The following is a 6,671-nucleotide window of genomic DNA, read 5'->3' as shown; positions in this document are numbered from 1 at the left end:
TATTCATCTTTTTCGACATAATTTCACAAATATCCACTGCACACTGTCGCATTATACACATATTCAGTGGGAACACAACGAAAAGATCTGTTTTTAATTGATAAAAAACATGCCGAAGAAAAGCGTTGGCGATCTAACGCAAAACGTAAACGATCGGTGGGACATCTGGATTTTGTTTTTGAACTAAGAAAATGATGCTAATGTAACCTAAAACTCAAATAACAAATCACGTATATTTTACTTCCGGGCTTTCCAAGGTAGTTCTCACATGTAGGAATCGTGCATTTTTTTACTTGTGTTTGACTATGCTCGAATTTCCTTCTTTAATTCAACCATTGTCAACATTTTAATAGTTTTCACTACTGAAAGAGGTAATTAATTAATTATAATTAACATGTTATATATAAAATTGCGCAGAATTAAATTTCTTACAAACTCATCGCAATCAAATATTCTTCTATGATTATAACATTGTAATTTGGGGAAAGAACTACAAACCTTCCATAAGCTCACATGGCAAAATTTAAAACTTTCATCACTTTCACCGCAGCGCCGCCTAGGTGTAGATTTGTACGTTAGATCGCCAATAGCGTATTCGTTTTTAAAACTGAGCCAGTGCCAAACTGACTCTGTATTAAAAAAAAACGTTTTCAGTTTCAAGAATGCGGTGGTTTGTTGATGTGCGTTATATAGTTTGGTTCGTTTATATTTGCGACGACAAATGTACAGTTTCGACATCTGGTGGTGATATTAGTGCTTGGGAGGTAAATTAAGCCGGGTTCAGACGGTGCGAGTAAGCATACGAGTCGGACTAGTCAGTTACTGCAGTGCAGCTACTCACACCGTGTGAACACATCATGCCAGTTAGTGTCATGTGTGATCCGGCGTGCGAGCTACTTCAAAGTTTTTTGAATTTACTCGCACTCGCATCCCTCAAAACGTCAAAAACTGGATTTAGCATTCGAATCAGGGATGCCAAATGTGAAGAAATGTCTTTATTTTTAAGATATTTATAAATATGCGAAGATATTTGTAGACTTTAAAATTATTGGAAAAACAAACAAAACCATCACAGTTTCTAAACGAAATCGTTGTTATTTTGTTTTGCACGCTGGCTGAGCACGCTTCCTTTTTGAGATAGTTTGCTTGAGAATCTCTAATAAAGAATCATTATCAGGCACAATTTTCATTCAAAATTCACTCACAACTTGCAAAAAAAGTATTGTTCTAAGAAACAGAATACATATTCGATTCAAAAAAGTACATTTTCACTCATTATTTTAATTTTTGACGCGAATTTCTTTCACCTGAAAATCTACTATCATTTCCATTTCACAAATTGATACACGAAGCTGCTGGCAAGGCGAAATAAATAAAATTAAAAAAAAATCTTTTAGACTGCCATTTATAGCATCATATACTTCCAGAATTATCTTAGCTATGAATGCTTTCGAGATTCTAAAAAATATCGACAACAATCTGAACGATATTCCAAAAGAGAGGCACATCAATGTCATTTTTTAATTTCACTCTTGCAGGTATAGCATTCCTCACGAGTGTATCTTGGCGTTGTATTTTTGGACCAATAAAATCCAACAGTGTTTCCACTTTTTCAAGCGTTCTTTCCCAACACTGCTCTGTACTCTAGAGGATCATCATCGTAGAGCAGGGTTGCCAATAATATTTTTCAAAAAACTGAAATACTGGCTCTTAAAAAAAACTGGAAGAAAACTGGATTCTGTAAAATCTTTTTACTTTAAGAAGTTCGACTTTGATTTATCTAAAAGATTTTTTTTACCTATTCCAATGCTTGAGAAGTACAATTTCCTTCGAAGCTTCGTGAAGAATTTATATGTAGTTCTATAAAAAAAACCCTCAATTCAAATTAACCATTCAAGCTGATCAAATTAACGATTCCCACCACTCGAACATTACTGTGAAACAACATTTGAGGATCTTTCCTTCTAGAACCTCTAAAAAATACGGATAAGACTTGAAAACTTGATTAATTGTGATGTATGAGGTTCACACGTTTTCTGGTTGTAGATCACTCCATCAAACCTAACCTCAATCCGTTGTTATTTTCCTTCTAACTCGAATTTTGGTATTTTTGTAGTGTTTATTTTGACAATCTTCGTTGCTATCTTTTTCACACTCACTAAGAATGTAGAATAGAAGGAACATTGCCTGCGAATGGTGGATCTCTATAGTAACATGTCCGAAAAAGAACTTGAAACTATTTAGAACCAGAGCAGATGATCCGAAGCCCGTAGGGAGGACGGTTGTGATAGTTGTTATCCATCGCTATTACGTAAAGAAAGAGATACCTCTCCACAGTCGCAATTGAAGTTCGATTCAGAGTACGTGCGATTGATAACGGAAAATGTCACCGGAAATATTGGTTTTAGAAGAAAAACTTCAGGTTTCCCTTGCTGCTTGGGTAGGCACCACACCGTATTGAATTCGTAAGAGCAAGCGGGAGAAAAATAACACTGAGAGTGTGGAAGAAAAGAAAGGTCGATCTAAGGTAAATACACCTCAAATCGATCGAACGAAAAATGTAAGAAAAATTGGTCAAGGAATAGGAGGGATGATATTTATGCATTGTGAATTTATTTTATATTTATACATAACTTTTTTATATTTATACATAAAATTAATAATAATGAAGTGCACATATAAAAACACTGGATAAAACTGGATAATATTTTAAAAACTGGAAGATTTTAGGGTTTAACTGTTTGACTGGATCAAGGAAAAAAAACTGGAAGAATCCAGTTTAAACTGGAACATTGGCAACGCTGTCGTAGAGTTCCTCCAATATTGGAGGCTTCTTTTCCTTGCATTCAATTCCTGGCCCAAATCCTTTTGCCTTTCTGTTTTTCGGATAGTACCTTCAGTTCGAAGAAATTCAGCACAAAGTATTTTTATACAAGGTCAGCGTGTATTTCGCGATAAAATTGTGTAATGATAAATGCAACTGGAAACCTGAGACGAAAACTGCCAATAGAGAAGTCGATTTCGGATCAATCATCTGTCAAATTCGAACTTGATTGCTCTTTCTGACTATTTTGTGGACATTTGAAAAATCATCTGGCATCCCTGGTAAGCCAATGCTGTAGTATCTAGTTTCTCGACAGCAGCTCACACTGTGTTAACGGACAAGGCGAGTCAACCAATTGTCAAGCGAGTTCACCGGTCCAGTAGCTGCTCACTGTCAAGTCAGCTACTAACAACGTATAAATGGGCCTTTATTCTCCATCAGATCAGATGGGGCCAAGTGCAGTGTAAAAATATAAAAGTGTGAATGAAAATTTTTGCTTCATATTGTTTGATTACCTAACACATGTAGTTCTGACACTCACTTAACCATTTATCGATGCATTTCCTGCTTGTTCCACAAATAATTACTATTATAATATAAAATCATCATTAGACACAGTTTTCGTTCATGTTTCTGCGGTATCGGAAAAAAAACTCTTATTTCATTACATATAATGAATATTCGATACGTTAAAGTAAATTGTCATTCATAATTTTAATTTTGAAAGCAAGTTTATTCCACCTGAATATCCATAATTATTTTCGCCTCCCAATGAAAGCACACGCAGCATAATGCCGACTACTCGGGTATACTCTTCAAAATCAGAATCCGAATTGGATTACGATTCCAATAATACAAAAGCAAAACCAGCAGGTGCGGTGCGGTGCGGTGCGATGCGATGCGGAACGATGAATTGGAGCTCATCGCTTGCTATGACATACTGATCGCTTCAGATCGCGCGTTTTTTGATGTTTCATTCCACTCCATTCCACATGTAAACAACCCAGCACAAGGATGCCAGATATGATAACATGTCTTCATTTTGTAAACAGTTAAATTGTGAGATCGTTTTTATCTGTGAACATGGTAAATGGAAAGCCCTTAACGTAACGTCTTCATTATATACATTATGTAAATTAGAATAAAGTTATACAATTCATCGAACAAAACGAAAATAATAATTTAACAACTCATTATTTCCATTCGATGAGTTCGATTGTGAAGATATTTATGAAAATCATCTGGCAACCACCACTTGCGTTCACTCGCGGCAAAACTCTCCACACACAGTTTCGGCGCATTGAAATCGCGTTCGCATCGCGTTTACTCTGTCAGGTCCGGGCGGTTTGCATTTGATTTCCACAGTCGTAAACAAAAGAGCTTTCGACCCCGCGCCCGCACCCGCGCTGCATCGAATTTACTATGTCCTCGGCCATGGTCAACTGAGGATAGTCGGCTAACTAACCGACTAACTATTAACGAATTTAAGCAAAGCTGAATCAGCTCATGTGACATCTACATTAGAGCTCAGAACCACAAAAGTGAAGGTGTTTGTTTATTTTACGCACTGAAAAGCAAGATTCGGTGGTGACTATTCATTGTATTTCAATTTAGATTCATTTCAGCCATTGAATGTCGTCAGTATATGGTAAGAAAGTTGGAGTTTTGTATATTTACGATGGTTCCAACACACGCGATTTGACCAAAGTTTTAGATAATCTACGAAAATTGTATGTTTGATAATGCATAATATCAAATTGGCTGATATCATTGATTATGTAGGGACCGATACGAGAAGAATTTGCAGTATTTTTAGCGCAAAATACCCTATTCATCGTTTACTTAGTTGAAAACTAAATTAAATTAAAGTTACAATACTTATAACAAGCCATCCCTCGTAATACACATAGCACATTGTAAAATGATGATTTTCCAACCTTTTCAGCATGGAAAGGATACATGAAACCGGGAAATTTGAAGATAAATTCTGATTTTTCCAGAAAATTTGAACGAATTTCATACCAAAAAAACAAAACATCCTCATTTTACTCGCTGCCCAACTGGTTGTAAATCCAACGTAAATTCGTCAATATCCATTGTCAGTCGGTAAATGACTTTTGGCTCTTCACGCAGTTTCTCCGCCAAAATGACTGAACCGCTATCTCCCTCTACCGACTCGACTATATCATTCCATTCTTCCCAGTCAAATTGTCCTCATTGCATTTTGAAGTGACTTCCCCCAAAACGAATTCGTTCCTCTCTCTCTCTCTCTCTCTTTTTTTTTATAGAGGTGAGGAACGCTCTACCAGCCTTATCTGGGAAGGGTTAACCCAGACGTCGAGTGGGGATCGCACCCACAAAAACCAAGCCCTCTACTCGTTGCCTTATTCCCCCTGGGACCACATCTAGGCGACTACTTCAGGGGGCGGCTGTGCTCATGCACTCTTCGAGTTTTCAACCTTGACGAGCGTTGTCCTTCCCTTTTTCTCAACATTTTTTCTCTCTATTCGCTATTCATTCCACTGCGGTTATGTCCTCTTCGCAGGCATCCATTTACCCGTCGAGACGTGTACCGATTAGGAATTGCCCTCCAACTTGACGCGCAACCCGTCACAGTCACCCTCGCAGGATTTCTCTTCCCAGCGGTGCACCGATTAGGAAGCGCCCTCCAACTTGACGCGCGCCCCGTCACAATCACCCTCGCAGGATTTCTCTTCCCAGCGGGGTGCCGATTAGGTAGTGCCCTCCTACATGACGCGCACTCCGTCACAGCTACTCTCGTGGGGTATACACCATTTTGATCATGGCTTCATCCTTCGCGGTGTTTCTCCATCCAGGCCACGATCAGGCGTTGCCAGGCAGGCATTTTTGCTGTTCTCCGCGGCAGTATCCGGTTACCTGTCGAGACGTGCACCGATTAGGAAGCGCCCTTCAACTTGACGCGCGCCCCGTCACAGTCACCCTCGCAGGATTTCTCTCCCAGCGGAGCGCCGATTAGGTAGTGCCCTCCAACATGACGCGCACTCCGTCACAGCTACTCTCGTGGGGTATGCACCATTTTGATCATGGTTTCATCCTTGATGCTCGCTCCTTCGAACGTTCGCGGTGTTCTTCCATCCAGGCCACGATCAGGCGTTGTCAGGCAGGCATTTTTCAGTCATTCGCGGCAGTATCCGATTATCTGTCGAGACGTGCACCGATTAGGAAGCGCCCTCCAACTTGACGCGCGCCCCGTCACAGTCACCCTCGCAGGATTTCTCTTCCCAGCGGAGCGCCGATTATGTAGTGCCCTCCAACATGACGCGCATTCCGTCACAGCTACTCTCGTGGGGTATGCACCATTTTGATCATGGTTTCATCCTTGATGCTCGCTCCTTCGAAACGTTCGCAGTGTTTCTCCATCCAGGCCACGATCAGGCGTTGCCAGGCAGGCATTTTTGCTCTTCTCCGTGGCAGTATCCGGTTACCTGTCGAGACGTGCACCGATTAGGAAGCGCCCTCCAACTTGACGCGCGCCCCGTCACAGTCACCTTCGCAGGATTTCTCTTCCCAGCGGAGCGCCGATTAGGTAGTGCCCTCCAACATCACGCGCACTCCGTCACGGCGGCTCTCGGGGGGGGGGGGACTTTCCGGTACTACAGCCGTCTCGATTGTTCATCTCTTATGGTCAGGTGTTATCCGCATGCTGGTCGGTCCTCCACTTCCGCTGTAGCTCGGACATGATATGTACGATTGCACTGTTTACTGCGTTCCAGGTGCCCTCGTCACGACACATTTCCTCCACGATGTTCCCAGCATGAAGGGTAGGCAGCCCCTCGCGCACCGTTCCTCTCTCTCTCTCTCTTTT

The sequence above is a fragment of the Toxorhynchites rutilus genome, chromosome 1, assembly GCF_029784135.1.
Source record: "Toxorhynchites rutilus septentrionalis strain SRP chromosome 1, ASM2978413v1, whole genome shotgun sequence".
In the NCBI taxonomy this organism is placed as follows: Eukaryota; Metazoa; Arthropoda; class Insecta; order Diptera; family Culicidae; genus Toxorhynchites; species Toxorhynchites rutilus.
The sequence above is the reverse complement of the archived record's forward strand: the minus strand, read 5'-3'. Positions refer to the sequence as shown.